The 18,942-nt window shown below is 39.2% G+C and overlaps 1 non-coding gene across 1 annotated transcript; it reads left to right on the top strand.

Moving 5' to 3' along the window:
* Positions 1-417: 417 nt before the first annotated feature.
* LOC134495094 (U6 spliceosomal RNA) lies at positions 418-524 on the top strand. The gene has a single exon (XR_010067770.1). It is a non-coding gene; the product is annotated as a U6 spliceosomal RNA (small nuclear RNA).
* The last annotated feature ends 18,418 nt before the right edge of the window (positions 525-18,942 follow it).

The raw sequence follows: 18,942 nt of genomic DNA on the forward strand, positions 1-18,942 counted from the left end.
TTGACTAATGAATTGGATCCAGACTTGGTTTCAGTAAGAGTAGAAACACTGAAATTGACAGGACTTTAACTTAAAGACCATTCATTTCCATGGGACTGTTCCATGGACTAATTAGAGTATTACCATATAGCCTGTGAAATCATTGAGTAGAAGCAAACTGGCTAGATTGTGAACTGGAAATTCACTGAGCCTTACTCACCTTCCTTTAACATTAATGTCTGCCATCTTCAACTTCTGTCCTCTCTATTTTCAGCCCAATGTCCCACTGGGAACCTATATCTGTTCTTATATATGCTTCCCATTTAGACTGCAGAGTATGGAGGCATCAGAATGTGGAAGCAGTAATATGACATTGCAGGCAGGACCCTCCCCTAACCATTGACCACTCCAAGGGCCCTTAAGAACATGGCTTTAGAGGTGCTCACTTCAGCAGGACATTTACTAAAATTGGAATGATACAGAGAAGATTAGCATGGCTCCTGCACAGGGATGACATGCAAATTCATGAAGCGTCCTATAATTTAAAAAAATCAACTAAAAAAATAAAAAAGAACATGGCTTTAGAGCAAGGAAGAATCATGGTGATGACACTAATATGGACATTTCATAGATGTACTGTATATAAGCCAGCACTTAAGTAGAATTCTTGGTATACAGTTTGTGTAAATAGGGTCTCAGTTGCATTTTCTCAGATCCTCTCTTAGTACTGAGGAATCAATATTTTGCTGCAAGATAAGATGGCAGAAGTTTGCTCAACTCTGCCTGAAGGGTTATAGTTTAACACTCTCAGCTAATGAAAGCTCCCAACTGCTTAAGAAAATAAGGTAACAGCAATGGATTTTGCAGATTCAAGTGTAATTTCTTGGTGTTAAATGCTTTTAGCGGCATAGTGTAACCCCTGGGGAGGCATTCAAGATTAATTTTCTTTAGTGTAAATCAATAAAGTGATACTAGAATAGCAGATTCAAACAATCCAAATACATGAGGGATTTTGTGAATTTGATTCTGGTATAAAGGATGGTCTTTTGCTAAATCAAGAAGAAACTTTGCCCAGACATACAGATAGCTAGATTAACTTTAAAAAAAACAAAACATTAGCATTTAAGTACCATTTTAAAATAATATATTTAGTTCTACCCAAGCACTAATAAATACCGTCCCCCAAAAGCTATGTGAAACTCATATTAATATTTTGTAGAACCCAGACTTTTAAAGCTTTTCTATAGTGTCTGTTCTATATTTTTAATTATATAGTTAGAATGAATGGAAAACATTGTTCTCTCTTAATGTTCTTCTGTTGTCTCACAAAGCTATTTTTGGTTTCCCGCACTATTAACAAAAAATATTGGAAACAATTAAGCTTGCGCAAAAACATTAGAAAGCACTTGGCATGTATGAAACCCCATTTCTCAAATTGCTAAAACAGCCACATCCTCTGGAAGGCTCTGTGAAACTGTTTTGAAAGCTTCCCCTGTGCATGTGTGTGCATGCCCAGACAGCACTTCTGCTATGACTATAGCCAAAGCAGATGGGCATTCATGCAAACCTGTGCAGACAGCTAGAGAAAGCCTTCAAAGGAGCCATGCTGTGCCTTCTGGGGGATATGGCTGTTTTTGCTCATGTCAATATCCCTTTTCCTTTCAAGTGTTTGCACAGTGTGAACAGTACACTTTAAAAGACTTTCATAAGAATAACAAATTGTTCCATGTGACTTGCTTGGGTCAAGTTGAAAAAAGGAACTCCAGACCAGAATCAATGTTCTGATTAATATTTAACGTTTTCCATTGTATTTAAAGCACATAAAATAGCATTCTTCCTCTTTTTTGCTTTCTTTCCATGCTTTCTTTAAACATTAAACACATCACTTTTAGACCTCTTTCCTTTTTCCTACTTAAATATTTCAGCAAGTATATCATCTGAATTTGGAAAGGCATTTTACCAATGGGACTTATGACCTGATTCAGTAAACTGTGCAATCTCACATTTAGGGCTGGCTCATTGGTTTTACCAAGAAAAAACATTTAAGTAAAATAGATGTAATTTGTCAAAACATTTTGTTCAGTCTAGTGCAATGACTTTGGATAACACTGTGTACTAGTAAAAAGAGAAACACTACCTAATTTTATCCTAAAGAACATGTACAATTTTAGTTGCTTGTTACCTATGAAAGGATCCTTCTTTCTCCATGGAAGAGCCATGGAGAAGGAGTTCCATCTGTAAATACTTCTTCAACACTCACTTATCATAATTGCCATGAAGAGAGATCCTGAAAGAAGTGTCCCATGGGCATGTTAGGTGCAGACTGGGGAAAAGCTTGGAATTAGAACATATTTGGAACAATTTATCTGACTTAGACTTAGCATTGTTCCTTCCCATTAGACATAGTGGGTGACTTTGGGTCACACTTGCCCTGAGCCCTTCTAATCTTATAAAATTTTTGTTACTGGGATAAAATTAGAGGAAACCCTTATATGGTAGTCTTGAATTCTCAGAGAAAAAAAAAAAGGATATAAACAAATATTTACAGGAGGAAGAGACAAAGGAGAGAATAGAATGACCAGAAGATACATGTTCTAACATATCGTTGCATGTTGAACTGAAAGAAGGGAACAGTTCATCTCTTGAAGAGCTGTTGATAGAAGTGGCTGTGTCCAAAGAGATGTCAGTTACCAGTTCTGGGTGACTGAGTGATGGCTTCACCCTGAGTAAGCAGAGACTGTTGAAGGAATACAGTGCAACCAAATCCCAGGGAACAAATTCACAGTAAACAGGACTTATCAGTGGATTTTGATGGGATGGAATCACTGAGAGTTTCCCCTTAATTTAGCAGTGTGTACTTTGTAAGTTTGAGAAGAGAAGAATAAAAGCTACAGTACTGATGGCACTGTACTAAACAAAAGATGAATGGACATACTCCATAGCAATCATGATTTACAGTGCATATAGTATATCTGGGTTTCTGCCGGTGGTGGTGGTGGGGGCAAAACCTGGCACATATTTGCAGGAAATGCAAAAGATAGCAACAAGATGGGAGCAATGAATTCACTTGTTTTAGCTAATGAGTGAATATGAAGATGTATCCAATCAAATAAAGGAAGTGATCCACAGGAGATGACAAGAATCACTCCCTGAGGCAGACAATAAAACAGTGGAGCTTGCCCAGTGGATGAGGGAGATGACCAGAAACAAGATATGTAAAAGCTATTCCACACCTCTGGTACAGTACTCAGAAACTGTTTTAGGCTCTTGGAGAAAAAGAAGGTTCCTGAAGAAGAAGAACTTCAGGGGAAGAAGAAGAGACACTATGGAACAAGAGACCGGAATGCAGATCCCTGAAGTGCAAAGGGACTACAGCAGCAAGACTAAGAGAAGATTTATAATAGTTGATTACTCATTGATACATGGATCTGAAACAAATGTGTACAGAAAAAACCTATCAGTTTGTGCATAGTTTGGCAGCAGCAAGGCTTGGGGATAAATTAGAACAACTTCCAAAACTTATCAAGGCCACTGACAGTTATCCATTTCTGCTAATCCAGCTGGGGACAAGGTATGCAAAGAACAGCTTCAGCCATAACACTATGACTCTGAAGTTCCAGGAAACAAGTTCAAGAAGCGAGCATCTCCGATAGTCTTTACATCCATCCATTTAGTCCATGGAAGTGAATACTGTAGGTAGATAGTGCTGATGGGAGATGTTTGGCTCTTAGGACCATCCTTTGATTTATATGGATGATGGATTGCTGGCACAGGATGAATTGCACCTCAGAAGGACTAGTAAAGAAATGTTTGGCTGAAGCATAGCAAGCTTGATTGGGAGGTCATCAAACCAAATCCTTTGAAGGCTGGAGTTTATCCTTGAAATAAGGACCTCAGATATAAACTTGTCAACTGCAGAAGGAAGTAGGAGTATTGTTGTAATGGTGCCTATTAAACCACTCAGTGGAAAAAAAATCAGAAAGAATATAGGCTCATGAATTTAATGTCCTTTGCCTTTACACTAATGTTCAGAATATGGGAAATAAACCAAGATGAGCTTGAACTTTTAGTACATGGAAGCAAATATGACTTAAGGAATCATACAGAAATAAAATAAGACCTGGAGGGATGACTCCCATAATTAGAATATGGACATTTTAGGATACAATTCTTTGAAAAGGAGCACTGGAAGAAAATGGCCATGTAATGCTGGAGTTCTTGATTTTAAGGGAAACTACAACCAAGTGTAGTGTAATTGCTTGGAACAGTAGCTGCTTAAATTGAATACGAATCAGCAGTATGATGTGACTGCATCACAGGCAGAAGCAATTTCAACCAAACCAACAGAAATAGTTTCCAAATAATGGGAAGTTACAGTTGTATTTTATTTTGCATGGGATAGATTGTAAAACTCCTAATAAGAGCAATTTGACAATAGAACCAAGCACCCAGAGAAATGATGGCCTCCCTTTCATTGTATGTGTTCAAGGAGAGGCTGGACAGCCCTAGAGCATGTTAGGGAATATTTAAATTTGTTTCCTGCACTGAATATAGGGCTCGATTTGATGATCTAAATGTTCCCTTCCAACTCTATGATTCCATATAACAAGAAATATCAATAATTTATATGAAACAGCAAACAAGAGGGAGCAGTTTAATTCACCTTTAGTTTACTCTTCTTATGCAATTTTAACTACAAAAAAACTGGACTGGAATGATAGAGAGGCAGAAATCAACTATAATGATTTTCTTCTTATTTTAATTTATTTGCAACTGATTTTAATGATATGTAGATTTACATATCTTCTCAATTCCTCCTTCCCACCCCCATCAAATCAAATACTAGTCAGAGAATCTATCTAGAAATAATAACCTATTTTTAAAAGCCTCTCTTGGATTAAGCATGCCCTCATTAAAAATACTTTTAATCAGAAAATACTGGAAGTCAACAGTGTTCCTGTGCATGTTTCCTTTTAAATAGAACAAATTCTGTAAAAGTTGGACTTCCCTAAGGGTCAATGAGCAGTGGCAAAAGGTGTTAAGGTTTTCCTACTAACGATTAAGACTGCTATTGTACCTAATCATTTTGGCCGGGTGAAGAGGTTGTATTTGATTGTCTCCTCTCAAGTGCTTCATGCAAATTGCCTGGGGGGAGGAAACCTGCCCGGACTTGTTCTTACTTCCTTTTTTTTCTCTCTGCCGATATGTAGCAAGCCAGGAGAGCTAAGTCCTTTAAATTTTGTTTTACTTTCTATAAATAAATTATTTTTATAGATATGCCTGGTGTGTGTGACTTTTCTGATCTCTCCTGGGCTAAAGGCTTTCCCAGCATTCTTCCAAGAGGTTATGTGCCCAGTGAGCGGCCCAGTAAGCCCAGTAAAACCCAGAGAGAAAAGAGAGATCAGCTCCACACCTCATGCACAATTTAAAGGCAGGTAGCAAAGACCTGTGAAGATTTTCTTTGGAGCCGCCTGGAGATTTTCCAGCAACTGCCGGTCTACAGGACAAAGAAGCTAGCTGAGGTGACTTGCAAAAGAAGGAAGAAGCCATGGCTACCTCCCAGCCCTCAGCGATGCCTCTGGAGCGCCTATCAGAGACCAACTATTTGAATTGGGCCCTGAAGATGGAGATGTATCTTCGCAGAGAGAATCTTTGGCTGCCAATTGGAGAGCAAACCTCCCAAAATCCCAGTGCTGAATGGCTGAGACAGGATGAGTGGGCTAGAGCCACCATTATCTTGGGAGTTGAGGACAATCAGCTAGTCCACGTGCGAGGCATGCAGTCTGCAAAGCAACTTTGGGATGCTTTGAGAGACTTGTATGTAAAGGCAACAGCAGGGAGTAAAGTTACCCTGATGAAAAAGCTGTACAGAGCCTACCTTGCAGAAGGAGATAGCCTTCCTAAGCACCTGCATTATATTCAGCAGCTGTTTGTTGAGTTGCAGGAGAGAGGAATGGAATTTACACCTCTCACAAAATCCTATATCCTCCTGTCCTCACTGAATGCAACGTGGGACACGCTGATTTGTACCCTGGAGGCTATGCCTGAAGCAGACCTCACCCCATCGTATGTTACACAGTGCTTACTTGGTGAATGGGAGAAGAGAGAGGAAAGATCCCCCCCCCATCTCTTCTGGAAAGCTGCAATACCAGAAAATGAGGGAAAAGAAGGGAAAGGAACCTGAGGCCACAGCGCTAGCCAGCCAGCAATGCTTCACTTGTGGTTCAGCTGGACATTTGCAAAGAGACTGTGCCTTGAGACCCAAGAGTAGAAAGACAGAGAAGAAGAACACAAGGGCAACACAGAAGAAGGCTCTTCAGACAACCCAGATTGCACAGGTTGCTGAGAAGGGTAATTCTGATGTATGGGTGTTAGATTCTGGGGCCAGTTGTCATTTATGTAATTGTAAAGGCTCTTTTGTTTCACTGTTTAAAAGTGAAAGACAAAGTGTATCTTTGGCTGATGGGTCTGTGACCAAAATTATGGGACAAGGTGACTTGCATTTATCCTGCTTAGGAGAAACTGTAAAAGGTGTGTTGTATGTGCCAAATTTACAATCAAACCTTTTATCTGTGGCACAATTGGCTGCAACAGGGTATATCATAACATTTAAGAAAAATGGTTGTGAGATACGAAAAAATGGGAAATTGTGTGCTACTGGTATGTTAAAAGACTCCTTGTACATTGTGCAAAATGCAAGGAAGCCAAGCTGCAAGGCTGCAGTTGGCAAAACTCCATATCATGACCAATGTGTACACCTGATGCACAGGAGATTTGGTCATGCTAATTTCAAGTATATAGCACAAATGCCACAGCTGTGTGCTGACCTAAAGATAAAACCCTGTGATAAATACTTAGACTGTGTAGTTTGCAAAGAATGCAAAACACTAAAAGCTCCTGTGAGTAAGCACAGTGACAGAGTTACAACTAGACCTTTGGAAATTGTACACTCTGACATTATTGGTCCTTTTGCTCCAAGTCTTGGACAAGCAAGGTATGCAATGACCATCATTGATGATTTCTCAAGATACACATTTATCTACATCTTAAAACATAAAGATGAAGCATTTGAGAAATTTAAAACTTTTGTGACATGGGCAAATGGAAAATTCCCTAGGCCTGTATCTGCACTCCAATGTCATAGAGGAGGAGAATACCTTTCTCACAAATCCAGAAGGTTCCTAGTGGAAAAAGGGATAGAACAAATTCTTTCTAACCCTTACACCCCTCAGCAAAATGGTGTTGCTGAAAGAAAGGGCAGAACCTTGCAAAATGCGATGGAATGCATGATTAAAGATTCACAATTATCTTTTAAGTACTGGGGAGAAGCTTTATCGACTGCTTGTTATGTACAGAACAGGTTGTATAACTCTGTGATTCAGGACACTCCATTCCATTTGTTTTATGGTGTGAAACCAAAGGTAAGCCATCTTAGAGTGTTTGGTAGCACTGCATGGGTTCACATTCCAAAACAGCAGAGAAGGAAAGGAGGCCCCACAACAAAGAAAGCCATCTTTGTTGGCTATGAACAAAGCCAGAGGAGCTACAGGTTCATAATGGGAGAGAAATTAATAATTAGCAAAAGTGCTTCTTTTGCTGAACAAAACTGGGGGAGATTAAATTCTAGCTCTCCAGTTGAACTGACCACCACAAGAGAACAGCAAGGACTTGCTGATGGTGATCTTTTGCCTGATGAGGACATTAAACCAGAAAAGCAAACTGAAGATCTGTCTGATGAGACAGATGCTTCTCAGGAAAGTGATAGGAGTCAAAATTTAAGCCCTGTATTACCTCGCAGATCTCAGAGGAGTAATAAAGGCGTTCCTCCATCATGTTTTCAGGCTGAAACAGTAAAGGCTTTTCACATATTCACAGAACCTGAGTCTTTAGAACAAGTGAATGCTTTACCACCAGAGATTGCACAAAATTGGCATTCTGCCATGCAACAGGAATTAGCATCCTTGAAAGAAAATAAAACATGGAAACTGGTAAATCTACCTCCCAATGAACGCTGTCTGGGTTGTAGGTGGGTTTTCAAACTGAAAAGGGATGCTGATGGCAAAATCCAAAAATATAAAGCAAGGTTGGTTGCAAAAGGGTTCACTCAAAGGAAAGATTTAGACTTTGACAAGACTTTTGCACCAGTTACTAAAGGTGAATCAATTAGATTACTGTTAAAAGTTGCTGCACTCAAGGGAATGTCAGTTAACCACTATGACATTCAAACTGCATTTCTCTATGGTGATTTAGACCACAGATTATACATGCAGCAACCCCCTGGCTATGAAAAAGGGGAGAATCTAGTCTGTGAACTGCAGAAGTCAATCTATGGGTTAAAACAAGCTGCTAGATCCTGGAACCAAAAAGTAAATGAAAAACTGCAGAATTTTGGTTTTGAAAAAGGAAAAGCAGATCCCTGTGTATATATGAAGAAGGACAAACAAGGCTGTACGTATCTGTGCATTTATGTTGATGATTTGCTGCTGTTCAACAGAAAAAAACAAAGGCTTGATTTTGAAGCCTGCATGAAAAGCCATTTCACATTAAAAAGTCTTGGAATTATAACAACCTAGGTTTGGAAAAACACAGGAAGAAAGATGGTAGCTTTCTGTTAAACCAAAGGGGAGATAATGGTAAAGTAATGTGAATGGAAAGACATATAAAGTTGTCAGAGAAGATTGGTTTGCATCTTAATCTATAGTGTAAAAAGGGGAGTGTTGAGGTTTTCCTACTAACGATTAAGACTGCTATTGTACCTAATCATTTTGGCCGGGTGAAGAGGTTGTATTTGATTGTCTCCTCTCACGTGCTTCATGCAAATCACCTGGGGGAGGAAACTGCCCGGACTTGTTCTTACTTCCTTTTTTTTTCTCTGCCGGCAATGTAGGCAAGCCAGGAGAGCTAAGTCCTTTAAATTTTGTTTTACTTTCTATAAATAAATTATTTTTATAGATATGCCTGGTGTGTGTGACTTTTCTGATCTCTCCTGGGCTAAAGGCTTTCCCAGCATTCTGCCAACAAAAGGTACTGTATTGTGGCCAGAGGAAGATTTTTCAGTAATATATTTCTCTCCCAATGTGTTCTTTCTTACATTAAAATAAAAATAAATTATAGGATTGGTATTGTTTCAATGAACAATGATAGATATTAAAAATCAGAGGAGCCCAGCAATGTAAATAGGACTGTAAGTTGTCAATGGTTTTCCCATTTACAGTTACTTGAAAGATTTAAAATGGATAAAAAGACTTACGGTATAGAGCAAAGTAAGTCAGAATCTGAAATACAATTGTATACTGATGATGAACATGTAATTGCTAAAATGTACAAAATTTTGTTGAAATTTGAAACAGAGGAAAAACAGGTTAAAGAATGTATGATAAAATGGGCTAAGAATTTTGGCTATAATATACAGATGGATCTGACAACGCCGGCTCCAAGGCTTTGAAACGGAGATGAGCACCGCCCCCTAGAGTCGGACACGACTGGACTTTACGTCAAGGGAAACCTTTACCTTTACTATACAGATGGATCAGTTGGAAAATATGCGGTTAAAATGGTTGAAATTTACATTGTGTTATGATCTCAAAGAGGATTTTTATAAAATGATGTACTGTTGGTACATGGCACCAGAGAAATCATCTAGAATGTATAAAGGCACCTCAAATGTACGTTGGAAATGTGAACAGCATGAAGAGACATTTTATCTTCATTGGTGGACATGTAAAACAACTAAAAAAAATTGGATTCAGATACATACTCTGATACAGAGGATTTTAAAGATCAATATTCAGTTGAAGCTGGAACGTTTCCTTTTGGATTAATGGATAAACAGTTACAAAAAAGCCATGGAGATTATTTCAGTATATGATTACTGTGGCGAGATTACTATATGCACAGAGATAGAAAGATTCAACACTACCCACTATGGAGGAAGGGTTGGTGAAGTTGACAGATTTTGCTGAAATGCATGCAAAATATAAAATACATGCATGGCACTATTTCTGCCTAGAATAATGCCCACAATGGCCAATACAAGCCAACACCACTATTCAGTCCTTTTTGCCATTCTGCCTTGCGGCAAGACTCTTTGATCTCTGAAGCTCAGTTAAGTAAAAGTTTAATGGAAAGGAAAGATCTCAACTAACATTGACTTGAAACACTCTGTTTTCATTGATAAACTACTACTGTTTAGAAAGCATGCATTTTCCATTATCAAGAAATAATTGATTTAAAGTGAGAGAGTAAGATTATTATGTCTAAACTTGCTTCAAACAGTGAGAAAACTGGAAAGTAAGAACTTATTTGACATGTCATATCAAGCTTTAATCTGGACCTTCTTCAGATCTGTATGCTGTTATGGTATTACAAGTCGGAGTCCCTGTAGTCAGATTTTCACTGGTGGTTCAGTTTAACTTTTGAATGAAGAGAAATGCATCCAGACAGACATTGAAGGGCATCCTCAGTCACTTAATAAAGATATCCCTGATTAAATCATGCTTAATGCACCTGTACAAGGCATAGTGCTTTCTCAAAATTTAATCTAATAAAGCAATTGTGCAAGCAAAAGTTCAGTAGGTCAGCCATCTACTCAACATCTCTTCTAAGACACATACCTGATGGATTTATAAGTGATCCAGGATCAATCAATACACATTGCTGACAATAAGATTCTAGCATCTGAATCTCCATGTTGATAACATTTTTTTATTAAGTGCCATCAAGTTATTATCAACTCTTAGAGACCACATGGATAGAATTTCTCCTTGATGATATGTTCCTAACCCGGTCTTTCAGGTCTTCCAGCAGTGCACTCCTTACCACTGCAACTGAGTCTATCAATTTTGCTGCTGGTTGTCCTCTTCTTCTCTTATCTTCCACCTTCCCCAGCAGTAGAGCTTTATCCAGAGAGCTAGGTCTTCATATAATGTGTCCAAATAAGGATAATTTGAGTCCGGTCATTTGTGCCTCAAGTGAGAACTCTGGGTTGATTTGCTCAGTGATCCATTTGTATGTTTTCTTGGTGATCCACTGTATTCTTAGGAGTCTTTTTCAACATCAAAGTTAAAAAAAAATAATACTCTTCCTGTCCTGCTTCCTCAGATTCCAACTTTTGCTTCCATAGAGTGTCACAGAGAATATCATGGCTTGCACAGTTCAGATCTTTATAGGGACATCAGAGCATTTTAATATCTCTTCTAAGACCTTCATGGCTGCTGAACCAAATGCTAAGTCTATTGCATATTTCTTGACCACTTATTCCCTTACTGTTGATGGTTGATCCTAAACTATCCACCACTTTGATATGTTCATTGTCAACTCTAAGGCTAGCTGGTCTTCCTGTGGTAATTTGTCCTTGACTAGAGCTTGCAGATCCTTTGCATTTTCAGCTATCAGGGCCATGTCATCGCTATAGCACAGGGTGCTGATGTTCCTTCCTCCAATTTTAAAACCACACTCATCTTCCAATCCAGCTTCCCCACATCCAGTACCTCATAGCCTTTAAACCTGTGAGTTTATCTGTAATGTTAACATAGGTAAAGGTAAAGGTAAAGGTTTCCCTTGACATTAAGTCCAGTCATGTCCGACTCTAGGGGGTGGTGCTCATCTCCGTTTCAAAGCCAAAGAGCCAGCGTTTGTCCGTAGACACTTCTGTGGTCATGTGGCCGGCATGACTAAACGGAACGCTGTTACCTGCCTGCCAAAGCGGTACCTATTCATCTACTCACATTTGCATGTTTTCGAACTGCTAGCTTGGCAGGAGCTGGGACTAGCAACGGGAGATCACCCCATCATGCGGATTCGAACCGCCAACTTTCCGATCGGCAAGCTCAGCAGCTCAGCTGTTTAACCCGCAGCACCACCATGTCCCTTTTAATGTTAACATAGTCATTCACAAAACAGATGACATATGTGACACTGACATTCTTGCAAGGGTAATTAATAATTACAACTCAGAGAAAATATTTGAACTAAGTTAGTTGTCTTTTAAAAAGTGGAGTAATTATAGATATTTGTCAAATATTAACTACTAAGGGTATGTAGAATAACTTGAATGTGAACTCTCTCAGAGTGAAATGGGGCATTCTGAATGGTCCATGCTCAGAAAAAAAGAGTGTTTTGTATCAAATGTAACATGGGACACTGATTGCTGCTTTACCTGTTTGCCTGTCTTTGAAGCAACCTCCACAATTTATTTACAGTATATATTTAAATTTATAGGGCTGCCCAGCCCTATGACATATCTGGGCAGAGTACAGTAAAAACAATAATAGAATATAATTAAAAACCCAAACAGATAGAAGAAGAATAACCATGAAAAAGCAATCAAACATACAGGACCTGCCATCTACTCTTGCTTGGGGAAAGAGCCAAGTTTTCAAGGCTCTTTAAACATGGCCACGGGGATATCTCAGGGGGAAAGTGTTCCAGAAGGCAGATGCTGTGACAGAAAAGGCATGCTTCCTATGTCCCATCAGGTGACACTGCATAATGAATGGGACCTGGAACATGTCAATGCTGCCCAATCTTACAGGTCAGGCAGAAACCATGGAAGATAGATTGTTCTTTAGATAACTAGGACCTATGCCATGAAGGCCTTTATGGGTAATGACCAGCAACTTAAAGTGCACCTGGAAGCCTACTGATAACCACTGCAGCTCACAGAGAAAAGTTGTTAAATGGCCTGTTGCGGCACACCCAGAATTGCCCATGCCACTATATTCTGGACCAGCTGCCGGCCCACAACTAGGGTCTGTATCACCCAGGGCAAACATGTGCCCATTTTGGCACCCCCCCAGTGGTCATTTTGGTGCCCCCCAGTGCAGAGCCTGGGGCACATGCCCCGCTTGCCACCTCCTAGTTGCGGCCTTGACCAGCTGTGACCATTTGAAGGACAGGCCCATGAAGAAGCACATTGCAATTCTCCATGTATGATGTGACCAAAATGTGAGTGACTGACTGCAGGGTCTCCCAGTTCAGGTAAGGGCACTGTTGGCATATACCATGGATTAGTGTGAAGGCCTTCCTAGCCACAGCTGCAACCTGCTTTTTGAGCAGGAGCTATGATTCCAAGAATACCCTCAAATTGTGTACCAGTCTTGAAGGGAGAAGTACAATCCCATTCAGGATTAAATATGAAATGTCTATAACTCTAGGGGTCCAAAATTCCACAGCCATGCAGTCTTCTCATGGGTGAGGCTTAGCCTGTTCTCCCCATCCAGTCCCCTATAGCCTTTAAGCCTGTGAGTTTATCTGTAATGTAAATATTGTAATTTTTTAAAGTATGTTGGTGAAACCACACCATAAACAACCTAGAATTCTGACCCATGAAGACAATTAAGAAAAACTTTCCAATCATATGCTTAATTATCTCTTTCTGAAAGAATGTTATAATATTAACAAGCTCTGCAATTCCTTCAAAGGAAGTGATTTGGAATGTTTGGGAGCTTGTACAAAGCATCTCTTTTTGAATCAGTAAAACATCCTCACTCTCATAGATCCATTGTAAGCTGTTCCTAGCTGTTTCTGCATGCGCATGCATGTGCAGCTTTTTCATTTCATTGTTTTGTTGCTACACCCACCAACCAACATTCAAATGAAACAGTAATTTCCAGGGCAGGTGATATGGTGACATCTCATTGCTCATGCCAAGTGTTGACTTGGTGGACTAATTCCCTAACAATGGAGGGGGACTGAGGGATTACCTCCTTACCTTGCTCTTCAGACTTCTGGCCAGATCCAATTAACCATCCATTGCCAAAATTTAGCCAATGGAGGCTGTGTTCTGTCTCTAGAAACCAACTCCCCTCAGTGAGTCATAGTGGGATGACTTTCTGGCTTAAGTCACCCAAGAAGTGCACATTAGATGACAATAATATATGCTTCAGCTGGGTTTCCCTTCCAGTCCCTTAAGAGTACCTGAACAATATGGTAATGGGGTGTGTTTTTGAAATATTTTTCAGGCCTTGGGAAACCCCTGTACATTCAGGCTCAAATATAGGCCTGAATTTACAAAATTAGTTACAAGTTACAAAATCATTATATTTGTTTCACATGTAGGCCCGTATATTTGCATTAACAGTGTTCTTAAACTAAAAAGAAAGAATGAAACTTACCTCTTTAATGTGAAGTTGCCTGAATTTGGAAAAAAAAAAAAAATCTCCCAGGGAACCCCTAGTGACCTCTTGTGGATCCCTAGGTTTCCACGGAAGCCCAGTTGAGCAACCCTCTTCCATCCACAACCCTCCTGCACACCTGGGGAAAGCCTATTCAGAATGCTGTAGTCATCCATTTTACTTCAGAGAGGATCCCTCCCTGCACTGACTTATTCAGAAGGAGTAAGTTGGCAAATCCTCTGCTTCTGGTTTCCTTCCTTTTCTGGAAGCTAAGCTCCAGAAGTTCCCCATGTACAAAAATTCAAGTTCTTGCTGAATGAGAGAGCTGATTTTAATTATAAATATACTGTAGGTTTTTAGTATTTATATCAAGGCTAAGGAACTGAAAAGGAAACCAAAAAAAAAGGGAAATAAGAGAAAACAGTTGCATCTGTAGATTTTATCTCAGAACAAAATAACAAGGAATAACAAAATAAGTGGCACTTCATGGTTTCCATAAAACCAAATCAAAGTTCTGATTTTGCATCTAGCTTTCATGAGTCCCGAGATGGCTCTATCTTTCCAACTCCAGATCTGTGGTAATTGGGGCTTTGTTCACCTGGCTTCAGGCAAGCTAGAAAAGAGTTGCTCTGTTCCTCTGGTGAGACAGTATATAATAAAGGCAAAATGAAGTTGGCCCTTGCTCTTTTAAAAGCTCACCCGAGAGGGAAAACTTCCTGCTCTTGATGAGTTGCTGCCAGGTTTTGATGATCTCTTGCCACTAGACAGAGAGTTTTGATTGACAGCTCTACTTGAAACTTTCCTTGGGACAGGATTTTTTATCTGCTACAGATGCTCATTAAGCCTGGGTGATCCACTCTGATTTGATTCATAGAGAAAGCTTAAAATTCAAAGGGATGGACAGCTGTGTTTAGAGGGGGGACAAATTGCTGCCCTGAAGCTCCACCCTTTTTATACCTGTTTGTGAGTCATAGGCATGTAGGAAAATGGCAAAGTTTGCATATCAAAGGCATGATGCTACTTTTGTCAATCTGAAAAAAAAGCAGGGAACTGCATGGATTCAATCTGAAGTTGTGATCAGAGAGTGAACAGTTTCATTTGAACTGTTGTGAGAATCAAAATCTGATTGGAAAGAAGATTAGACACAGCATGGCTTCTGGAATTCTTTTCAGCAGTTCTGCTCTGGGTCATGTGACCAGGAGGGAGGGGGCTTAACAGGAGAGAAATCAGAAGCATTCTGAGCTGCTGCCCAGTTGCCTTTCCCATAAAGATGCATTGGGCATTTTTTTCTTGGATATTTTTTTTCTCAATTGCCCCCAGCCAGATGTTGACCATTTTCAAACTCAACCTTTTTTGTTTTCAGACAGTAATCCTGCTGAGATACAGACAGGGCACTGAACCTCTTTACATAATTTCTTTCCAACTTTGGGAAGTTTAACAAGATGGTTCCTTATCAGGAAACAGCCATGATTTGTGTTTCTATACTTTTAGTCTTTGAGTGTAACAATAAAGAAACCTGACCTTGAAACTCAAAACTATCATAGGGATCATCAGAATACACCAGTTGCTTCTTTATTTGTTTATTAAACTTATTTTTACATTGTCACAACCTATTCATTCTATGATGGGTTACATAGGATGAATGCAGACCAACATCTATGGCAGGAATAAAACAACTGCAAACACAATAAAAAATAGCATACAATATAAACTATGAATAACATAAACAGAAATAAAGACATAATGGCATGAAGGTAGCAAGCAATATATTTCAGAAGTCTTTAACCATGTTCTATTTTAACTATGTTATGTTCAAACTCAGTCTTACCCCTGATCTTCCATCACAGATGTGTCTCCCAGTTCTCCTGGATCAGAATCCAACATGTTTTGCTGGTTGATGCTCTCCTAGTGGGGCTTGCAGAACCAAGTGCTGCAAGAAGGCATCTCTTAGAACAAGTCCTGAAGCTAAATTTAGAAGAGTTTGCCTGTTTCTCCTTCTATCTCAAGTTACAGCAAGAATGGTGGTATCTTAGCTGAATACATCATCCTACTTTAAGAGATTGTGCTTGATTATGGACTTGTTGAATTTCTGCCTCAACAGATGTTTTAGTAGCACAAACTGCTTAGAGTGATTCATCCAGCAGAAAACCATCACGTATATCTTAGGGAAGGAGGTGTGGATGGATGAATTATTCTATTACTTTATTAGGTGAAATGGTGAATCTAGGGCAGTATGCAAGTCTGAACAAGGCTTGATTTACTCCCGATGCAGCATATGAAATAAGATCTTATTTTCTAGTTTCTGGCTTTTTGAAGCATAAGTGGAAATTGAAATGATCTTATTTTCTCACCCTTGGTTGAAAGTTTTTCAATTGTGGAAAAATTATTTCAGAAGATAGCACTTCAGATATAGTAGCCTCTTACTCTGAGATCTCAAGCTACAGCAAAATAGTTTCTAGTGTGGTATTTCTGGGTTTGGAAAAACAGTGACCTGGTGCCAGACAGAGGCTTAAATTTAGAACTTAAAAGGAGAACAGTCTGGTCTGCTGCAGGACTGTTTCTACCAGCTAGCTTTTTTGTCTGTCCATTCCTCTCCCACCTTTCTTCTCCTCTCTCAAGGCCATATGAGGGGATGTTCTTAAATGGGAATCACATTTGAAAACTATTTGATCCATCCCAACTTTGGTCTCTGATTCAATGGATGACTGAGGAAATAGCATCACAGTAGAAGGAAATGGAATAACAATAATCACAACCACTCAGAGTTGCTGGGAGTCTGGCGGTATATAAATCCCCCTCCCCCTTCCCCTCTCCTCCCCCTCCCCTCTCCTCCTCTTCTCCTCCTCCTCCTCCTCCTTCTTCCCCCTTTTAAAATTTTCTAATCCTGAAAAGATTTGGAAACTGATATATTACAGACTGCCCCACAGAGAGTATGTCATTCTCTGCACCAGCTTCATAGTTTACCGAAATAGATCCAAACCCAAATCTCTCCCTTCCAGAAAACCACTTCTGAAAACCCTTGCCAAGAAAACTGCAGGGACTTGTCCAGACAGTCTCCAAGAATTGGACACATTTCAACGGTTCAAAAACAAACAAATAAAATAAAATAAATCACAGAAACATACCATCATATTAGGTAAGAAAGTACCATATGCTTCATTTTCATTCCAGAACTCCACCTTTTCAAGATAACTTTTCTTCACTTTGAACTCTCTTAGTTGCATTTGTACTTCTAGTAGAGTCAGCCTCTTAGCATACTTTAAAATCTTTAAACACTTTTTTTCCTGTTTTAAAGAATGTCCCTATTAACCTTCTTTAGAATGAGCTAAGTATCTGAATTCTCTACCAATCTGTGCACTATTTTTCTTTTGAACAGCTGTTCCCTTCACAGCCACATATTAACATATTTCTTTGTATAAAAGAATCTCTTTTAATACATGCAGCCGTTCCATACTGGATGTTGGTCTTTAACAAAAGTGATTATATGCATATCTATTCAGAAATAAGTCTCATTGAATTTCATGGCATTTACTGCATAGGATTGCAGGCTAAATAGAGCAGAAGTAAGGATCTGGAAATACAATGACACTCCCCCCCCCCCCCCCCGCTCCTCCCAGCTTTATGGTATCTCCTCCATTCTTGTAATCCTGAGTTAATCCATTTTGCATTCCTTGTGGTTTGGGATTTAAATATTGAACTTGCATAAGATTCTGGAAGAGAGAAATTGTGAAAAATAAAAGTAAATGAGAATAGCCTGTATTGAACTCCCCAGAGCCGTAGCTATAAAGAATTTTGCTATCTACAAAAGACAGATTGTATCTCTCCAACCTGCTTGCATTTCTCTTGTTCTCCATGACCTTGATTCTCTTCACGTCTGTCTTCTTTCAACTTCTCTTTTTCTCTGTTTTGATTGTATGGCTTTTCTGCATATCAAGTCAGGCCTCACCAGCTTGTTCTTTTGATAAACCCCACACTGAGATCACTCAGGCAAAGCTGAATTTTAGCTTGATATCAGCAAGATGCAACAAAATGACAATTCAGTTGACGTATATGTGTGCAGTATGCAATGAAACTGTAAATATTTTAATTGTTACATACTGTTACTACAAGTGTACCCTGGACAAGCTTTAAGTTGATAACATATCAGAAAGGGGTAAGGACGTAGCTGGCTTGCAGCACTAGCTAATACTGAATACTAATTGCCTTAACACTAAGGGGGGGAAAGTCATACAGAATATTTGTAGCTTGTAGCCCTGACCAAAATGTTTAGAAAGAGTTCAGCTGGAGAATGGAAACTAGTAAGTTCTTAATTTTGTAATAAAATTTAGGATAGAGAAGATTTGTTTACAGCCTCTCTATCAGGAATGGGGAAATAAATAAATAAAGGAGGTGAGATCTATTCCAATTGATTAAGCAGGTGTTAAAATTGTGACTGATGTTGGTGTACTTCAGAAATTTTGATGAAGTTTCAGAACTTTCAAAATCTTAGGAAAAAGCTTGCTTTCTCTTTAAAATGTCATTATTTCCCTTTAATAACTGGACTGACACAGTAATTGCATTAAATATAGTTCTTCAAATTCTGACCTGTCGGATACATTTGGATGATGCAGTTTACCTGGAACCATTTTATCACAGCTCTCACCCAGGATGATACTCATTATCTGACCCCAGATAAATTTAAATTTGGCTTTTAACTGGAATGCTTGGAGGATAATCTACTTGCATATTGTTGCCAGCAGAACCATATGGACATGGATATGTCATCAGCAGGAATCAAGCCTGACCCAAGGAGATTTTGCTCTACTTTATTAAAGTGTAAAGCCATACAGTACATGGTTTAAGGTGCTGT

Source organism: Candoia aspera, chromosome 3 (assembly GCF_035149785.1).
Source record: "Candoia aspera isolate rCanAsp1 chromosome 3, rCanAsp1.hap2, whole genome shotgun sequence".
NCBI lineage: Eukaryota > Metazoa > Chordata > Lepidosauria > Squamata > Boidae > Candoia > Candoia aspera.